General features: G+C 36.4%; 1 long non-coding RNA gene across 1 annotated transcript; it reads right to left on the reverse strand.

Annotated features, from left to right (window-relative positions):
• Positions 1–771: 771 nt before the first annotated feature.
• LOC148766541 (uncharacterized) lies at positions 772–5,457 on the reverse strand. The gene is made up of 3 exons (XR_016034988.1): positions 5,218–5,457; positions 2,935–3,954; positions 772–1,671 (listed from the first exon to the last, which is right to left on the reverse strand). It is a non-coding gene; the product is annotated as an uncharacterized LOC148766541 (long non-coding RNA).
• Positions 5,458–22,071: the final 16,614 nt, after the last annotated feature.

Genomic DNA, 22,071 nt, shown 5'->3' on the forward strand with positions numbered 1-22,071 from the left:
AAGCAAAAACATTTTATTGGGCAAAGAATTTTCAACATAAAGCCCTTCCAATTTATTCCAGAAACTTCTAGCAGAATCATGCTTTCCTGCTTTTCTAATCACAGAGTCACTTAGATTCAAGATAATAGCAGAATAAGCAAGCTCATCAAGTTCTTCACGTTTAACAACAATTATAAAAACCTCTTTACTTAGAAAAATTGCTTTAAAATATTTTTGATGGATTAAAATACCTTTCATTTTCTGTTGCCAAATAGAAAAATCACCCTTTCCATTGAAAGGAGCTAAAGATAACATAGACATAGATCCCATATTCCAAGTATCACAAAGATAGCAAAAAATCACAAAGATTATTAGCAGGATCAACACACCAAAGAATCACAAAGATTCAATATTCTTTAGCAAAATCGAATCACAAAGACTCACAAATTTTCAGAAAACCACATAGATAATAGAATCACAAAGATTCACAATTTCAATGCAAAATCGAATCACGAAGATTCCAATTTTTCAAATATCACAAAGATAAAGAATCACACAGATTCTCACAAAATATTAGCGGAAGTAATAAATAAAAGAATCACCAAGATTCACCAATAACAGGTATAACTATCACAAAGAATCAAACAACTCATCAAGAGTTGAAATTTATACCTGAGCGAAACCCCTGGACCAGGGTTTCGTACGCCGCTCCGGACGGACACTTAACAACGCTCTGATACCACTGTTGGGTATACGCCCGGAGAAACAATCGTAAATAAAACATCCATTATATTCACTTAAATCAATATGCAAGAAAATAACCTTATGGGAATAGGGGATACGGACTACAATCACTATTAATATAAAAACAAAGCATAACAATTATAAAGACTTTAACAAATCAGAATAATTGCAAAAAAGGTAAGAAACAAATAAATAATATAAAACTAAAGAAATAAAGGGCAAAAAACAAAACTACGGCGAATCACACAGATACGCGGGAAGATGAAGTTCTAATGACGATTGAGGTTCCCGGCTCAGTCTCAATTCCCATTTGTCCTTGTTCAAGACTCACCAGCCGCAACCACGCGCCCACCGGAACTAGCCCAACAGCCCAAATCCCTCTCAGATCTCGAACCGAAAAAACCTGAAAAAACCCCAACTCACAAAGGACCACGAGTTCGAATAAATCAAACACACACTGCACTCAACCCAACACCCAAACACTCATAAAGAGTCGAATCAGTCACGAAAAAAAGATTTTGGAACAAGGTGTGAAGTAGGTTGAATTTTCTTGGTCACTTTTCTCTCACGAAGAAGAAGTCTATTTAATAGCCCCATATAACCGATTTCAGCGGAAACCGAGGAGTCGAGATATTGGTGTCACAGATTTCCGGCAGAGAAATCGGACCAGAAAAGAGGATGAAAAAAGCAGGGCACCGAGATCAGTATTTCGGTGGAGAAATTAATCGTTTTTCACGTTTTGACCTCTTAATTGGGTCAAGACCAATTTTCCACGTGGGCTTTTCAAGTATGGGCTTGCTCCAAGATGGGTTGGTTACATGCTGGTATTGGGCCACAGATGAAGAAAAAACATTTGGGCCAAGAATCCCTATAATCTCCACCTGGCCCAAATGAGTCATTGGGACATTTAAGGGGAAAAACAAGATCATCATTGCCGTATGACACTACCTGCACTTAAAACACAAAGTTAGTACAAGTTTAAAAAACAAAACACAAAGTAATGCAAAAAACAAGCACAACACAAAGAAATATGCAAATAACAAGCAAAACACAAAGTATTGCAAAAATTCTAACACGTTATAATACATCACCACCATCAGATATCATATTGGCTTGATCACTATGTTGGTTTTTATTAGGCTTGGGACACTCATTAATAAAATGATTATGATCACCACAATTAAAACACATCATATTATTAGGATTAGCCTTCGACTTACTCCAATCTCCACCCTTTTTCTTATTTTGAAAGCGATTAAACTGACTTCCTTTAATAAAATTAACCTCACTAAATGATACATCCCTATTAATTCCCAATTCAAGCTCTTTGCTTTTTAATGCATTGATCACAGTATCTAAAGTAATCTTATATCTACCATACTTAATAGTAGACTTAACATCATTATAAATATTAGGAATAACATTCAAGACCACAATAGGGGAATAATCATCAATGTTCTTATCACCAGTTAATTTAATATCTTGAACTAACTTGGTAAAAACATCCATATTAGCATCAAAATTTTTGCGAGAGTCCAATTTAAATCCAAAAAACTTTTCAAGCAAAAACATTTTATTGGGCAAAGAATTTTCAACATAAAGCTCTTCCAATTTATTCCAGAAACTTCTAGCAGAATTGTGCTTTCCTACTTTTCTAATCACAGAGTCACTTATATTCAAGATAACAGCAGAATAAGCAAGCTCGTCAAGTTCTTCACGTTTAGCAACAGTTATAAAAACCTCTTCACTTAGAGAAATTGCTTTAAAACATTTTTGATAGATTAAAATACCTTTCATTTTCTGTTGCCAAATAGAAAAATTACCATTTCCATCGAAAGGAGCTAAAGATAACATAGACATAGATCCCATATTCCAAGTATCACAAAGATAGCAAAAAATCACAAAGATTATTAGCAGGATCAACACACCAAAGAATCATAGAGATTCAATATTCTTTAGCAAAATCGAATCACAAAAACTCACAAATTTTCAAAAAATCACACAGATAATAGAATCACAAAGATTCACAATTTCAAAGCAAAATCGAATCACGAAGATTCCAATTTTTCAAATATCACAAAGATAAAGAATCACACATATTCACACAAAATATTAGCGGAAGTAATAAATAAAAGAATCACCAAGATTCACCAATAACAGGTATAACTATCACAAAGAATCAAACAACTCATCAAGAGTTGAAATTTATACCTGAGCGAAACCCCTGGACCAGGGTTTCGTACGCCGCTCCGGACGGACACTTAACAACGCTCTGATACCACTGTTGGGTATACGCCCGGAGAAACAATCGTAAATAAAACATCCATTATATTCACTTAAATCAATATGCAAGAAAATAACCTTATGGGAATAGGGGATACGGACTACAATCACTATTAATATAAAAACAAAGCATAACAATTATAAAGACTTTAACAAATCAGAATAATTGCAAAAAAGGTAAGAAACAAATAAATAATATAAAACTAAAGAAATAAAGGGCAAAAAACAAAACTACGGCGAATCACACAGATACGCGGGAAGATGAAGTTCTAATGACGATTGAGGTTCCCGGCTCAGTCTCAATTCCCATTTGTCCTTGTTCAAGACTCACCAGCCGCAACCACGCGCCCACCGGAACTAGCCCAACAGCCCAAATCCCTCTCAGATCTCGAACCGAAAAAACCTGAAAAAACCCCAACTCACAAAGGACCACGAGTTCGAATAAATCAAACACACACTGCACTCAACCCAACACCCAAACACTCATAAAGAGTCGAATCAGTCACGAAAAAAAGATTTTGGAACAAGGTGTGAAGTAGGTTGAATTTTCTTGGTCACTTTTCTCTCACGAAGAAGAAGTCTATTTAATAGCCCCATATAACCGATTTCAGCGGAAACCGAGGAGTCGAGATATTGGTGTCACAGATTTCCGGCAGAGAAATCGGACCAGAAAAGAGGATGAAAAAAGCAGGGCACCGAGATCAGTATTTCGGTGGAGAAATTAATCGTTTTTCACGTTTTGACCTCTTAATTGGGTCAAGACCAATTTTCCACGTGGGCTTTTCAAGTATGGGCTTGCTCCAAGATGGGTTGGTTACATGCTGGTATTGGGCCACAGATGAAGAAAAAACATTTGGGCCAAGAATCCCTATAATCTCCACCTGGCCCAAATGAGTCATTGGGACATTTAAGGGGAAAAACAAGATCATCATTGCCGTATGACACTACCTGCACTTAAAACACAAAGTTAGTACAAGTTTAAAAAACAAAACACAAAGTAATGCAAAAAACAAGCACAACACAAAGAAATATGCAAATAACAAGCAAAACACAAAGTATTGCAAAAATTCTAACACGTTATAATACATCACCACCATCAGATATCATATTGGCTTGATCACTATGTTGGTTTTTATTAGGCTTGGGACACTCATTAATAAAATGATTATGATCACCACAATTAAAACACATCATATTATTAGGATTAGCCTTCGACTTACTCCAATCTCCACCCTTTTTCTTATTTTGAAAGCGATTAAACTGACTTCCTTTAATAAAATTAACCTCACTAAATGATACATCCCTATTAATTCCCAATTCAAGCTCTTTGCTTTTTAATGCATTGATCACAGTATCTAAAGTAATCTTATATCTACCATACTTAATAGTAGACTTAACATCATTATAAATATTAGGAATAACATTCAAGACCACAATAGGGGAATAATCATCAATGTTCTTATCACCAGTTAATTTAATATCTTGAACTAACTTGGTAAAAACATCCATATTAGCATCAAAATTTTTGCGAGAGTCCAATTTAAATCCAAAAAACTTTTCAAGCAAAAACATTTTATTGGGCAAAGAATTTTCAACATAAAGCTCTTCCAATTTATTCCAGAAACTTCTAGCAGAATTGTGCTTTCCTACTTTTCTAATCACAGAGTCACTTATATTCAAGATAACAGCAGAATAAGCAAGCTCGTCAAGTTCTTCACGTTTAGCAACAGTTATAAAAACCTCTTCACTTAGAGAAATTGCTTTAAAACATTTTTGATAGATTAAAATACCTTTCATTTTCTGTTGCCAAATAGAAAAATTACCATTTCCATCGAAAGGAGCTAAAGATAACATAGACATAGATCCCATATTCCAAGTATCACAAAGATAGCAAAAAATCACAAAGATTATTAGCAGGATCAACACACCAAAGAATCATAGAGATTCAATATTCTTTAGCAAAATCGAATCACAAAAACTCACAAATTTTCAAAAAATCACACAGATAATAGAATCACAAAGATTCACAATTTCAAAGCAAAATCGAATCACGAAGATTCCAATTTTTCAAATATCACAAAGATAAAGAATCACACATATTCACACAAAATATTAGCGGAAGTAATAAATAAAAGAATCACCAAGATTCACCAATAACAGGTATAACTATCACAAAGAATCAAACAACTCATCAAGAGTTGAAATTTATACCTGAGCGAAACCCCTGGACCAGGGTTTCGTACGCCGCTCCGGACGAACACTTAACAACACTCTGATACCATTGTTGGGTATACGCACGGAGAAACAATCGTAAATAAAACAGCTATTATATTCACTTAAATCAATATGCAAGAAAATAACCTTATGGGAATAGGGGATACGGACTACAATCACTATTAATATAAAAATAAAGCATAACAATTATAAAGACTTTAACAAATCATAATTATTGCAAAATAATTGCAAAAAGGTAAGAAACAAATAAATAATATAAAATTAAAGAAATAAAGGGGGGAAAACGAAACAACGGCAAATCACACAGATTCGTGGGAAGATGAAGTTCTGATGACAATTGAGGTTCCCGGCTCAGTCTCAATTCTCATTCGTCCTCGTCCAAGACTCACCAGCCGCAGCCACGCGCCCACCGGAACTAGCCCAACAACCGAAATCCCTCTCAGATCTCGAACCGAAAAAACCCGAAAAACCCCAACTCACAAAGGACCAAGAGTTCGAATAAATCAAACACACACTGCACTCAACCCAACACCCAAACACTCACAAAGAGTCGGGACTCACAAAGAGTCGAATCAGTCACGAAGAAAAGATTTTGGAACAAGGAGTAAAGTAGGTTGAATTTTCTTGATCACTTTTCTCTCACTAAGAAGAAGTCTATTTAATAGCCCCCAAGAACCGATTTCAGCGGAAACCGAGGAGTCGAGATATTGGTGTCACAGATTTCCGGTGGAGAAATCAGACCAGAAAAGAGGATGAAAAGCAGGGAGCCGAGATCAGTATTTCGGTGGAGAAATTAATCGTTTTTCACGTTTTGACCTCTTAATTGGGTCAAGACCAATTCTCCACGTGGGCTTTTCAAGTATGGGCTTGCTCCGAGATGGGCTTGTTACATGCTGGTATTGGGCCACAGATGAAGAAATTACATTTGAGCCAAAAATAACAATAATATATATATATATATATATATATATATATATATATATAGAGAGAGAGAGAGAGAGAGAGAGAGAGAGAGAGAGAGAGAGAGAGAGAGAGAGGGGGAGGGGTCCATTAATAAGCTCATGGATACTTATTCATAATGGAAAGAAAAAAATTATTCTACAAAACAGTTTAGACATTATCTAGATGTGTCTAAATGATTAAAATACCCCTTACATTTTAATATGCTTCAATTTCATCTTATAATTCAATTTTTATCTAAATTTGATCTTAAATTTCATAGATTATTTAATTTTGAGTACAATTTCGCCCGTCGCCACTATTGACTTTTTTTCCTCTTCTGCTTTTTATGTGGGTTCCTGCGTTGACTTTTTTGATTTTATCATCTTTATGCCGTCGCTGACCGGCAGTCAACGCTAGTCTCCGATAGCATTGACTTTTTTTTAAAACTTTTGCTTCAACATCTTTTTTTAATATGCTCTAATTTCATCATTAAACATCAACCATCTTTCATCATCATATTTCATCGAACCATTTTTTTTAAACAATAAAAGGAAAATAACTAAGCTAAAAATAAAAATCCAAATGCATGCAAACTAACAAAAAACTAAAGCACAGAAAAACAAGTAATTTCTACCCCAAACTTTAAATTTACAATTCCCTCAATGTAATTCGCACAAAGTTCAAGGATAGAATGCACTTGATTAGTCGAAATGTTATTCTCTGGGATGCACTCTGTTGGTCGAAATACCTACACGCAAGTGCACGTATCGTACAAGTAATATAGTGGACTAAAAGTCCGGATATTGAACCCACAGGGAATATTTAATTATCTAATCCTAGACGTTAAATTCTACCAATTATTATCAAGCCCACCCTACACAGTCGAATTTTAGAGAGAATTAACTAAATTAAACTAAATTAAAAGCAAGCAAAAACAAGAAAGCAATTTAAAATGAAGATTCAATCAAGATAAGCAAGCATAGGATTTTATTCTTCCCTCTATGTGATTATTACTCCCCCAATTCCTTCAATTATGCAAGCAATTAACCCGGATTATTAACCTGAGATGCTAAAATAATCATAACCCGCTTCCGCGTGTATTACGATTCTAACACTCTAGATTCAATTACTATATTCCTATGCAATTAATTCTAGAACACAGCATTAAGCACAAATCTCAATAATGGCTACCTAAGAGATTAACTATATTCCTATGTTAATACCACAAAGGCTCTTCTACCACAGTTCTAATTATTAACCCGATCTTCCGATTTAAGCGATTAACAATAACATAAAAGCGCATAAAGTGGCCAATTTCATGAACTTACTAAAACAAGTAGAAGAAATAATCCGGAATTAAAACTTGCATAAAATCATAAAATTGGGTTCATAAATCCCACATAGGGTTCCAAATAAAATCCTAGAAATAAAGACTTAGCTATTCGTGATTCTTATGATAAAGAAAATAAAATAAATAAATTAAATAAGAAAAACTATGCTTGAGTCTTCGTTGATCTTCGTTCCTCGCGTTTTGTGGTGTCAAATTTCGTGCTTATGGTGTAGGGACTTGTTTCTTGATAAGGAAGTAGTAGAAACCTAATAGGAATCTATTTCCGCCACTTTCCTCCACCAGGATTTGTTCTTCAATTTTCGCCATGTTGGAGTCCGAATTTCGGAATGTTGCGTAAATAAGAGTTGTAGCCCTTGAAATTAGCTTTCCAATGCCGCCAAAATCATCTGATTTGGAGTTTGTATGAGAGAGATATGCTTGAAATGGTGGACACTGCCAAAGCTGTGGCGAGATTCCTTCTTCCAATTTGATTTATTTTCTTATTTGCAACTTTTTCCTTTCTTTTTGATCTTTTTTCCTTGATGAACACCTAATTATCGTTTTCACCTATAAAACACAAAATCAATCAATTAAAAGATCAAATATAATTAAATCTAAACAAAAGATCCACGTAAAGTAAACGTATTGAGCATAAAATTTACACTCAAACACTCTTTGATATTCGGTTGCTCCACATTTAACGTCCAATCCCTTAATCTTGACTTTCGACTTGAAAATTAAAACAAGATTAAGTTATTATTTCTCATGCTTACTAAAATCTTAAGAAAAATAAATACAAAGAAAAAACCGAAGAAAAAAAAACTATAAATGCTCGGGTTGGCTCCTGAGAAGTGCTAAATTTTTACTCTTCAGCCAGACTTTAGTTATCAGAACTGTTATGTCCAATCCAAGGCCTTTAAGATCGCGCATCCATTCATTGGCTTTATCAATTTGAACCAAGCTTGGATAACATTGCAATATGTCAGGGTCCATCCTAACTTGTAGTCCTTTTCGTTTGTGATCAATTGGTACAGCTGACGAATATGTACGAAGCCAACATGGGATATTCGTCAGCTGTACCCTCAAATCGGTGTAAAAATACTTCTAATCCGTGTATAACCTTCACCCTAAACATAGTCACTTTTTCGTCGGCCACTTTAAATGGCATAAACTCCTCCGTTGCAACATCGATGGGATCACCAATGTGACTTTTCTGAAGTTTTGTTATTATGTCCATCTCATCTTTATCCTTGCGAACCATGACATCGTCAAGATTCAGCTCAATTGAATCCTCAAATTTCTTCTTCAATGCATCGAGTATTTCTTCTTCTTTTTCATATTATGCTATTTTCTCGCATCGAAGAAGATTTATCATTGCATAATTCAAAGTATGTTTCCTCGCGACATATATCCATTACATCGCCTAAAAGAGATTCAGAGTACGAGCTGATCCGCTTGCGTTTCTAGCATTTGAATTGCTTTTTGTGTCCAGAACATGCACTTGATAAGTATGTCTTTGAGGTTTGACGTGGGCTCTAAGAGGTGGTGGTACTATGTTGGTATTTCCTATCAAATTTGCTGAAATTGGTGTTTTCCAAACTCGGTGAGTATAGTGATTGCTATCACATTTGGAACAAACTGGAAGCACATCGCAGGTGTTTTGGAAGTATTCACCAGACTAAGCCATTCATATCACATTTGAGGTGCGCGAACATTGTAACATGACATGTAACAAAATAATAAAAAATTAAAAATTAAAATTAAAATTAAAATTAAATGGCTGGAGTAAGAAAAAATGTTCAAACTCGGTATCAGAATAAAAAGATAATTTAGTCGTATTCTTCGGCAACGGGGCCAAAAACTTGTTGGGCTAAATAACTAACACGCAAGTGCATGTATCACAAAGAAGCAGTAAAAGTGGACTCGTGAGAGTCGGATGTCGATCCCACAGGGAATACTCGAATTATCTAATCTTAAGTACCGAATTCTAACAATTATGATTTTGTACTTAGCCTACGCAAGGTTTTCAAGTTTTATTAACTAAATAATTAAACTAACCATGAAAGCAAATAATCACTAAGATATCAATAAAAACAGACCTAGGATTTTATCTTCCCCTATGCGATAATTCATCACCCAATTGAACCTCTATCATGCAAGTTTCGATTCCTGATTATTAACCCGAGACACTAAATTACTCATAACCCGCTGTCGCGTGTATTATAAGTCTATTATTCATAAACAGTTCACTATATGTCTATCCAAACCAATAATGAATAAAACATCAACTAACTAGTTTCGTAAATGGCCACCTAAGGTGATATATGTATGCCTACGATAACACATGTAATTAACACAATAATCCGATGAAAACTACTCGAAGACTATTCTATATTTGTTCTAATTATCCAATCGATCTGTCAATTCAATTTTAACAATAACACATAGCAACATAAATTAACTACATTCATGCATTAAATAAGATCGGATAGAAGAAATAACCATGTAACTAAACGTGCATAATATTAGAAAAATAGGTTCAAATCACCACATATGGTTCTAGTAAAATCCTAGATTAAAAGTTTAGCTACTCATATTAATAAGCGAAAACATCACAAAGAAAACACATACATTTAGAAAACTATGATGAAGATTCGTCAGATTTTCGTCTTTGATTCCCCGTTCTCTCGCTCTTTTTGCTCTAAGATTGTGTAAAAAGTCTCAATAATTTGTGTTTGTCTCTGCTCTTAAATAGGTGCTCCAACTTTGTAGAAGTATCAGGTTTCCTTGTGCAATCAAAACTCCAAAATTGCTCTTCCGCGTGTCTTCACACATCTGTCTAAACATCAGTACAAATCTCACATGGCCATCTCAATCTCGAGGCTTTCTGCCCAAATTTTGCAGTTGGCACTGTTGTGCCTGAAGTAGCCTATTTTTCACACGGCCGTCCCAGGCCAATTTTCAGCCTCCGACATGTTTTCATCCGTTTTTGCCCGCTTTGACCATTTTTTGCTCGTGTAATCCTTGAAACTCATGAATCATGCAAGGAACCATGCAAGGAAAATTGTTATAATTAGGATTCCAATTAAGATTTGAACCATGCAACGAATTTCATTCACGACGTTTAGGTATTTTTTTAATTATTATAACTTAATTAAGAAATTAATCCTTTTTTTTCCCTTATTCCAATTAAGATTTGAACCGTAGAATGAATTTAATTCAAGACTCGTACATATTTTCTAATTGCAGCATAATTAGGAAATAACATCCCTTACGTAATTCAAAACCCTTATAAATAAGGGATTATTAGCAAGACCCCCCTCATCTAGGAAATGTAGTTAAGGAAACCCCCCTCCCAAAAATAATTAGAGAAAACCCCCTTAGTTAGTATTCCACCAAATGTTATTTTTATAATTCCAAATCTACCCTTAATTGTCAATGTATTACTTTAAAACCCTAATTCCACGAAAGCAAATTCTCTCCCAATTCCACGACGAGCAAATCCTCTCCTAAGTCCATGACGAGCAACAGCAGAAGCAGTGGCGGCGGAACAACGCGCCGGCGAGGGGATTTGGTTTGCGACGCCGCGGAGTCGTGGTGCGGCAGCAACTTTGACGAAATCGACCGGCGCGGGCTAGCATTGGCGGAGAGCGCTACATCAAACAGCGCAAAACATCGCCGGAGACGGATGCATTGCGGCGGCGGCGAGCAGCAGGATGTGCCGGAGCTGCGAGGAAGAGGAATCATGGGTGTTGCTTTTGGGATTAGGTTAAATTAGGATTGGGATTAAATTAAATTAAATTAAATTAGTTTTCTTAATTGGTGGAGCTGAACATGCTCAAAATATGACGGGTTCGGCCATGGCAGGAGCTCTGGGTGGTCTGGGGACGATGTGGAGGCCGATTTTGGGTTTTTTTGTGGATTGGACGGAGGACGGTGCGTGTAGAGAATTTCGCGCAGGCTGAAACCTTAATCGACTATGCATATGTTCATAGTCGATTAAGCTAATCGACTATGTTCTGATAGTCGATTAAGGTTGATCGACTCCAGATTTTTTATTCTTTTTGGATTTTCTTGTTTATTGATTTCAATTGTATAACTCATTTATAATGGTTAAAAAAATTTTATTTTTTGAAAAATATAGTTGATTTTGCATTTTTTCGCAGTTGTAATTTGTTATGTTTAGTAGCAGATTTTTAATCGACTATGGTTCATCATAGGCGATTAATATACCTCATATAGAGAAAAAAAAATTAAAAAACAATTTTTTTTTTTAAATTAAAGAATTTCCTTAATCGACTATGAAGCATAGTCGATTAAGTAGGGGTGAGCAAAAAAACCGAGAAACCGAAAAACCGAACCGAAAACCGAAAAAACCGAGCCAATAAATACTGTCCCGACTTAAAACCGCATATACGGTTATTTTTTTTTTGAAAAACCGAAAATATCGGTTTGTGTATGGAGAATAAAAAAATACCGAACCGATTTCCCGAACCGAACCGATTAATACAAAATAATGTCTTTTTTAATATATAGTATAAATACTTACACTAACGTGCCTCTATCTTTCGAGCGCCTCCATGTGACATGTTTTTCGATTAATTATTTTGGATTATGACATGTTTTTTATTAGTTAATTTTCGGTTGTTATTTGAAACACGTGGTTGTATTTTTACAAAAGTGTTTTTTTAACTCTCTTACTTTCAAACTAAATTTTAGTTATTACTTAGTGGGCTAAGTGTTATGACTTAGTGGGCTAAGTAGTGATTAGTGGATTTTATTCTAACTTCCTAACTAACCCACTAACCCATTATCTTGAGTGCTCTTGTGGTTGGTTTTCTTGCAGATCATGGGCTGAGAAGTGGAAGCTTGGCAAGTCTATAAATACCAAACTCAAGACTCAAGATTAACACAGATTTCGAGGAAACAAAATAGAGAGCTGAAGTTTTAATCTCGAGAATTTTAGAGTGTTTCTAGGATCTGTTGTACGTACTCCTTATGAGTACATTCTTTGAAATCTAGAATTTTTAATATTTTTCTTTTAGTATCTAGATTTGATTGTAAGAATGATCTTGAAAAAGATTCATTCATAAGGAAGAAGTTTTCGCACCTCTTCTGTTTGTATTCTTGGAATACTGATTTTAATATATTTTTCCGTCCTGTAAAGGGCAAGTTCACAAGTCTTTACTTGTGAACATTTTTAATTCTGAGTATTGTTCTTTTGTCTTTATATTTCCGTTGCATGTTTGTTCAAGTGTCATAACACTTTAGACAACACCTCTGTATAAAACGAATTCGGGACCATAAATTCTTTCAATTGGCATCAAGAGCCAACACTTGACGTATACTAAGTGTTTGTTCCTATTTTTCTTTTTCAGAAACGAATTCGTGATGGATACTCAGATGACTGCTTCTATGCGACCTCCTGTCCTTGACGGCACAAACTACACCTACTGGAAAGTCAAGATGAGGGCATACATCAAAGCCATTGATGAGAGAGCCTGGAGATCCATTCTCACTGGATGGAAGACACCAACAATCACAGATGCAGATGGGGATGTATTTCCAACACCAGAACTACGGTGGACAGCAGATGATCTATCAAATGCCAATCAAAACTCAAAGGCATTGAATGCAATTTTCAATTCAGTAGATTTAACAATGTTTAAATTGATTTCAGTATGCACTTCTGCAAAGGATGCATGGGAGGTTCTACAGCTACATTGTGAAGGATCAGATAGTGTCAGAAGAACCAAGCTCAGATTACTCTCTTCCAAATTTGAGAGACTGAGAATGGAAGAAACTGAAACAATTTCTCAGTACAATGAGAAATTGATTGATTTAGCCAATGAATTTCAATCCTTAGGTGGTCCTTTAAGCAATGATACACTGGTGAATAAGGTGTTAAGAACTCTCCCAGAAAGATTCAGCATGACGGTTACTGCTATTGAGGAGGCCAAAGACACATCATCTCTACGGCTGGACGACTTAATTGGTAGTCTAAAGTCCAGAGAGATGAACTTTGAAGATCAAAGAAAGGAGAAAGGAAAGGCTATCTCAAATGCACTTCAGGCAGAATTGGAGAAAGAAGATGTTGCTCCGGAGTTTGATGATGATGCAGAGGAATGTCTCAACAATGTTGCATTCCAAATTCAGAAATTCAATAGGGCATACAGGCGAGGTGGAATCAAGCCCAGACAATTATTTCCAGATGGCTCTTCACAAAACCGACAAACTCAGCCCCGGAACAGATCTACTTCACAGAGAACATTTCCTCAAACACCTCCTCAGAACACTTCTAAAAATTCCTCATTTGTTCGTTCAAATTCTGAACCACCTAACTTGGATCACATTAAATGCAGGGCTTGTTCTGGATTTGGACATTATGCTAATGAATGTGCAAATACCTTGAGAAGAAGAGGAATGAGTTTGATTTGTGCTGTCAGTGATGAGGAGGAAGAGCAACCTGAACAGACAGAGGAACAGCAATCCACTAAACAAGCTCTCTCTGTCAGATATATCACTGGAAATGATTCTGAAACAGAATCACAAAGAGTTTCTCTGGATGCTGCAACACTTTCTGAAACACTTTCAGTAACTGAAATTTCTGAGTTAAATACTGATCATTATACATGTTTAAACTCTATTTCTTTAAATGCAGCAGAATCCAGCATTGAAGCAGCTAGTGATGAGGGAGAAATGTGTAGAAAACTGGCTCTTGACTTGGAGAAGAAGACTCAAGCCCTAGATGCAGCCAACAAGGAAAATTCCTCCCTCAAGGAAACAATCACACATTTGGAGGTTGGAATCACCAGGAAGGATCTTGAACTGGCAAAGGTGAAAGATGAACTTAAAAAGGCAACTCTAGCAATCAAGAGGATGAACACTGGCACAACTAAACTCGAAGAGATTGTGTCAATGGAAAAGCACTACAAACATGAAGGGCTAGGGTTCAAAAAACAAATGAAGCCAGTTGAGAAGAAAGAAATTGTCTTTGTAAAAGAAAAGGGTGCAAACAGAAAGGAATGTAGGAAGTCCACAGCCACTCCTCCAGACTCCAGAATAAGAGGTTATGTTTGCCATTACTGTTTCTCACCAGGACACATTCGTCCATTTTGTGAAAAACTCAGTAGTGACAAAATGTTGTATAAAATAAGTCACATCACTCCAAGGAACACCTCAAAGAAAAAGGTAGAATTTACCAAAAAGGAGTGTAAAATATGGACTCCCAAAGGTAAACTTTTGTGCAAGGCAGTATACACCTCTTTAAATGCTAACATTTCAGGTTCATGGTACTTTGATAGTGGATGCTCTAGGCACATGACTGGAACAAAGGAATTTCTATCAAACTACCACACACTTAGTGGAGGACGTGTAACCTATGGAGGAGGAGCTAAAGGCAAAGTGGTTGGACGTGGAACTCTCAGTATTGAGGGACTTCCAAAACTTTCAAATGTTCTACATGTTGAAGGATTGGGGTCAAACCTCATCAGTATCAGTCAATTGTGTGATGATGATCTACGTGTAGAATTTGATAAATACTGTTGTTCTGTGTTTGATAATCAAAATCATTGTGTACTTACAGGTTCCAGATCAATGGATAATTGCTATCAAACAGGTGACACCATCTCATGCAAGAGTTCAAGAGTAAGTGAAGTAGAGCTGTGGCACCAAAAACTAGGACACACAAACTTCAAGAATCTGAAGCTGCTCAACAAGTACAATGCTATAAGAGGAGTACCAGATCTCAAGATCAAGGATATTCCTATATGTGGAATGTGCTTGAAGGGAAAGCAAACCAGAGTACCACACAAAGTGTTGCAACACGTTGGTACCACTATTTGTTTTGAACTTGTACATATGGATCTTATGGGTCCTATAGAGGTAGAAAGTCTAGGTGGTAAAAAATATGTCTTTGTATGTGTTGATGATTTTTCAAGATATACTTGGGTGTATTTTTTAAGAGAAAAATCAGACACCTTTGAAGTCTTCAGAAATTTGTACAGGTTTGTTAAAACTCAATTTCAAGTTTCTATTCGTAGGATAAGATCTGATCATGGAAAGGAATTTGAGAATGCTTTATTTTCTGCATTTTGTAATAAAAAGGGAATAAAGCATGAATTTTCTGCTCCAAAAAAACTCCTCAGCAAAATGGCATTGCTGAAAGAAAAAACAGAACCATTCAGGAAATGGCTAGGGTGATGATGAGTGCAAAAAATCTGTCTAAAAGGTTTTGGGCTGAGGCTGTCAACACAGCCTGTCACATCTCAAACCGTGTGTATCTAAGATTAGGATCTATGATGACTTCATATGAAATTCTTTATGGTAAGAAACCTAATCTAGAATACATGCATGTGTTTGGATGTGTCTGCTATGTTCTAAATGATAGAGATCATCTAGCTAAATTTGATTCAAAAAGTGATTTGAGCTTATTTATGGGATACTCCAATAACAGTCATGCTTATAGAGTATACAATCTAAGAACTCGAACCATTATTGAATCTGTAAATGTGGTATTTGATGACTTTGCTGATCTCCGCAGTAAAACAGCTGAAGACGAAGTTGATGACTTGATTGCTGAAAGGGAAACAACAGAAGAAGACACACAAACAGTCCAGTCTTAAGAGAAGAAGGTGCTGAGCCAAGTATCACCACATCTGACTCAGCACATCCTACAGAGACTGAGTTGCAGCCAACCTTTGATGTCTGCAGAAAGGAACCATCGAGCAGAATCCAGAAAAATCACCCATCAACTCAAGTGGGAGATATCTTTGATGGAATAAGAACCAGAAGAAAAGAGAGAGTGAACTACAGAGATATGGTAAGATTTGCAAATTTATCTTCTGAATGTGCACTAACTGGAAGCACTTGTTTTGTGTCTTCAGTGGAACCAAGGAATATTGCAGAAGCTCTGAAGGATGAATTCTGGGTAAATGCAATGCATGAAGAGTTGAATCAATTCATCAGAAATGGTGTTTGGTACTTAGTTCCCAGACCAAGCCATGTAAATGTGATAGGGACTAAGTGGATCTTCAAAAACAAAACTGATGAAAAAGGTACAGTTGTTAGAAATAAGGCTAGGTTAGTAGCACAAGGATACACTCAAATTGAGGGTATAGACTTTGATGAGACTTTTGCTCCAGTAGCTAGAATTGAATCTATTAGATTACTTCTTGCTATAGCCTGCTTTCTTAAAATCAAACTGTATCAGATGGATATCAAAAGTGCATTTCTGAATGGAGTTTTAAATGAGGAAGCATATGTAGAACAGCCAAAGGGTTTTGAAGATTCTGCCAAGCCTAATCATGTTTTCAAGCTTAAGAAGGCACTGTATGGTCTTAAACAAGCTCCTAGAGCATGGTATCAAAGACTCACTGACTTCTTACTTGAAATACAGTTCAATAGAGGGGAGGCAGACAGAACCCTATTTGTTAGAAGAACTAATAATCATATCATTATTGTTCAGATATATGTTGATGACATTGTTTTTGGCTCTACTTGTGCTAACCTTTTGCAGTCTTTTGTAGATTCAATGTCTCACACTTTTGAAATGAGTATGGTAGGGGAGTTGAATTACTTCTTAGGACTCCAAATCAAACAGACAGTTGAAGGAATGTTTGTGAATCAGAAGAAGTATGCTCTCAATCTTGTCAAAAGGTTTGAGTTGGAGTCAGCCAAGCACATGAAAACTCCAATGGGTTCCAGCCAAAAACTGTCTAAGGATGATGTTGCAGAAGATGTTGACAGCACTCTCTACAGAAGCATGATTGGAAGCCTTCTGTATCTAACAGCAAGCAGGCCTGACATTATGTTCAGTGTTTGTGTGTGTGCCAGATATCAAGCAAATCCCAAGGTCACTCATCTTAAAGCTGTGAAGAGGATTATTAGGTATGTTGCAGGTACAGTAGACTTAGGGATTCAGTTTTTCAAAGACACAAATACAAACTTGATAGGCTTTAGTGATTCTGATTGGGCTGGGGATATTAGTGACAGAAAAAGCACCTCAGGTGCATGTTTCTTTTTGGGGAATAACCTAGTTTCTTGGTTTAGTAGAAAGCAAAACTGTGTATCTCTTTCAACAGCTGAATCAGAATATGTAGCTGCTGGAGGGTGTTGTGGTCAACTAATTTGGATGAAACAAATGTTGGGGGATTATGGGTTAACCAGTGATACCCTGACCATATATTGTGATAATTCAAGTGCTATTGACATTTCAAAAAATCCTGTTCAACACTCACGAACTAAACACATAGATATTAAACATCATTTTATTCGTGATATAGTTGAGAAAAATATTGTGTGCTTAAAGTACATTCCTACAGAAGATCAGCTGGCTGACATCTTTACAAAGGCATTAGATTATGAGAGGTTTTCAAAACTCATAAAATCTCTCGGGATGTGTATTCAATAGACATGTCCTGAAATGTGTTGCAGCACCTCATCAAATATCTTAAGCTGCAACACAATTTACTGAAGCATTAGCTTCATTAAATAATGACTTCACTGTGATGTATTATTTTCTAAACCAGTAACTGGAAGTCTTTCACCTTGAAACGTGATCATGCTTCATGTAAACATTTAGACAATAATTACACTCACATAAGTCAAACTCCTCTATTTTGATAGTCATATCTTAGTAACTGAGGAACCTTCAAACTGAACACTTGATCATGTTCCATGTGAATTGTTTGACTTGAAAATAAGAGTTTATATATATTATTATTAAAAAAAAAAAATATATATATATATATATATATATATATATATATATATATATATATATATATATATATATATATATATATATATATAATAGTATCTATGCCTGTCAGCAAATTTTTCTCACTATTAATCAAGTAATAAATGTGTTTTTCTATTTTTTGTGAATATTTCATGAGTGCTACAATTTTATTTTTTCTTTTATTGAATTATCCCTATTTATATGGGTCATGGGTACATGGGTTAATTCCTTATTTTCCACTAAGTCCACTCATTATTGTGCCATGTGTCACGTTTTTTACTTTAAACTGCCAAGGAAATTTTATTCTCCTTAATCACACTCTCCCCAAGAAAAACGGACTCCACTTCTTCACCTTCTCCACTTCAATTTTTTTTTTCCTTCTTCAGCAAAATTAGGGCTTATAAATTTCGTGCTTCTTCTCTCAAAATTCACACTCAAAAATCAAAAGCACAAAGAAGCAATTTTGCTCTATCTACTGTATCATGGCATCCCCACCTAGAAATCCTCTTCCAGCTGCCGATGATGATGTCCACAACGATGCTGCAGCACCTGAAGTGGCAGACCCAAATCTAGCCATCATCGTTCATCCGGTCAACCTTGATGCTCTTCCTATCAGCTACATTGAGCCCGGCGACGAGCTGAACCCGATTGACCCAGACAACTTCGATTTTGTGGGTCCCTCTTCCACTGCCGGAAGATTTCCAACTCGCCGATCCAAGCGCATGAACCCCTTTCCAAATCTGAATGCTGCCGGGTCCCAACGCCGGAGGGGTGAACACTCTCCCAGAAGAGGAAGTAGAGGTGGAAGAAGAGGAAGCAGAGGTGGCCGCACTCCAGTCCAGTCAAACCCACGAAGAGGTCTTCATCTGGTAGATGAAGAAACTGATGATGAAGCAGGGGATCCTACCTTCGCTGCACCACAGGCTCAAGCCTTGTCCTCCAGCTCCTCCGAGTCTTCATCCAACAACTCACCTTCCCCAGCATAAACTCAGGGGGAGACGTCACAGCCCAGCATGGCAACAGCAGCCTCTCAACATTCTGTTCCTGAAGGTGTTGCTGCACCTGTTTCTGAAGGTGTTGCTGCACATGCTCCAGAAGATGCTGCTGCACCTACTGTTTCAGCAAATGTTCCTCAGAATGCTGCTGAGGATGCTGCCCCTTATCAGGATGAAGAAATGCCTGATTTTTCTGGAATGTCATCAGCAGAGCATGTAGACATTCCATCTGTGGATGCTCAAGATTTCACCACCACAGAAGAAACTCCATCAGCACCTCATGGATATCCTCTGGAAACCCTAGCAGAAGCAGCAGTTCAAGCAGATGCATCTCCTCCTCAGGCTGAAGAACCAGAGAAAAGTGATGACACCTGGGAGGTTCCTCTAGCTGTTTTTCGCAAAAATTTGCCCTCCTCTGATTCTGACAGTGAATCCTCTGAAGACTCTTCTCAGCAGGAAGAAGGTGTTGCCCCACTTGCTGCATCACCTGAACCAGCATATGTCCCTGATGAGCTTGAAGATTCAGATGATGATGACTCCTCAGAAGAAGAAGAACCAGACTTGGATGGGAAGAATTTGTCAACCCCTTTTGAGGTAACAAATGCCTTCAGTCCTAATTTTTATTTTGAATCTGACTCACTGTTGAGTCCTCAAGTCATGAACTGTCATTTCATTGAGGAAAAGAAAATTTCTAAGGAAGAATTTGATAGGCATAGGATAACTGCTTTTCTTCACCAAAGAAAAATCCTTAACCTAGTTGAGATTGCCTGCTCTTATGATCCCTTGGTTGTGAAGGAATTCTATGCCAATTTGCAAACCTCGTTTTTAAAGAAAAACTCTCCAAACTTTGGCAAAGTTTTTGTGCGCAATGCCATCTTTTCTTTTTCTCCCAAAATTATCAACTCTCATTTACAAACTCCTACTGTGATTGATGAGGATAATTATGGTGATTTTACTGAGATTTGCAAAGTTATTTCTGGAAACCGTTTAAGAAATTGGCCTGCACACCCAAGAAAATTCCAAGTGTCTCAACTCACTGCCTTTTACTCTGTCTTATTTAGACTCACAGTGATGAATTGGATTCCATCCAAAAATGTCTCTGTGGTAACTAAACCTCATGCTGTACTCATGTACAAATTGGGGATGGGATTACCAGTGGATTTTGGCAAACTGTTCTTTGATACTATTGGTCATCTTGCCCAAAAAATTTCACCCTCCACTCATCTTCCCTATCCTTCTCTCATCTACTCCATTTTACTCTCTCAAAATTTGGGCCAAGATGACTCAGAATATCTTCACACTCCACAAGGCATGATCACTGTTTCTCAAAATTTTCTGAGAGCTCCTCATGTTCAAGATCTTCCCTGGAATGGAGATAATTTTCTCTCAACTGAATCAGGTCAAAATAACCTTGGTACTGAGGGTGTTGCACCTCATGTTGACAACACTTCTAACCTTCTTGTGTATGTTCCTAGAGATCTTCTATTGCAGCAGCTTACTCATTCTCTAGCTCAGATTACCTATCATCAGTCCATGGTAGAGCTGATTCAGAAGGCTCTTTCTGATCAAAAAGGGGGAGAAAAAGGTCATGAAGCTGAAGCAGGAACATCTCACCCTTTGGATACCAGAGGCAGAAGGCAAGGAGTTAATGAAGAAGAGGCAAAGAATGAGGGTGAAGAGGAGAGCAGTGGATCCAGTGCAAGTGATGGAGGAGCAGCAGCTGACATTGAGGAGACTTTGGAGATTCTACTCTAAAATGTTTTTCATGAACAATATTTTGTTTTTGTTCTGTTTTTTATTTTTCCCCTGAACTTTTAATTAGGACTGCACTTTGGTTATTTCTTGCTTAAGTTTTTGTATTGTTGAACTATCTTGCTGAATTTGTTTTGAATTGATTTTTTCTATATTATTTTTGGTATTTTCAAATTCAGGGGGAGTTCAAGCAATATCTCAGGGGGAGCTCTAGCTAAAATTTAGTTTTGATCAGAAAGTTAAAAATGGGGAGTTTGAAACACGTGGTTGTATTTTTACAAAAGTGTTTTTTTAACTCTCTTACTTTCAAACTAAATTTTAGTTATTACTTAGTGGGCTAAGTGTTATGACTTAGTGGGCTAAGTAGTGATTAGTGGATTTTATTCTAACTTCCTAACTAACCCACTAACCCATTATCTTGAGTGCTCTTGTGGTTGGTTTTCTTGCAGATCATGGGCTGAGAAGTGGAAGCTTGGCAAGTCTATAAATACCAAACTCAAGACTCAAGATTAACACAGATTTCGAGGAAACAAAATAGAGAGCTGAAGTTTTAATCTCGAGAATTTTAGAGTGTTTCTAGGATCTGTTGTACGTACTCCTTATGAGTACATTCTTTGAAATCTAGAATTTTTAATATTTTTCTTTTAGTATCTAGATTTGATTGTAAGAATGATCTTGAAAAAGATTCATTCATAAGGAAGAAGTTTTCGCACCTCTTCTGTTTGTATTCTTGGAATACTGATTTTAATATATTTTTCCGTCCTGTAAAGGGCAAGTTCACAAGTCTTTACTTGTGAACATTTTTAATTCTGAGTATTGTTCTTTTGTCTTTATATTTCCGCTGCATGTTTGTTCAAGTGTCATAACACTTTAGACAACACCTCTGTATAAAACGAATTCGGGACCATAAATTCTTTCATTATTTGTTAATTTTCTCAAATAAATATAATGAAAGTCCAAAAATATTGGTTTTATGCCGAACCGATTCGAACAAATAGACGAAATCGAAACCGAAAATAAACCGAATTATACCGATACCGTTAACCGAAAACCGAAAAACCGATTAACAC

The sequence above is a fragment of the Erythranthe guttata genome, chromosome 12 (genome assembly GCF_056151865.1).
Source record: "Erythranthe guttata isolate IM_541 chromosome 12, IM_541, whole genome shotgun sequence".
Lineage (NCBI taxonomy): Eukaryota > Viridiplantae > Streptophyta > Magnoliopsida > Lamiales > Phrymaceae > Erythranthe > Erythranthe guttata.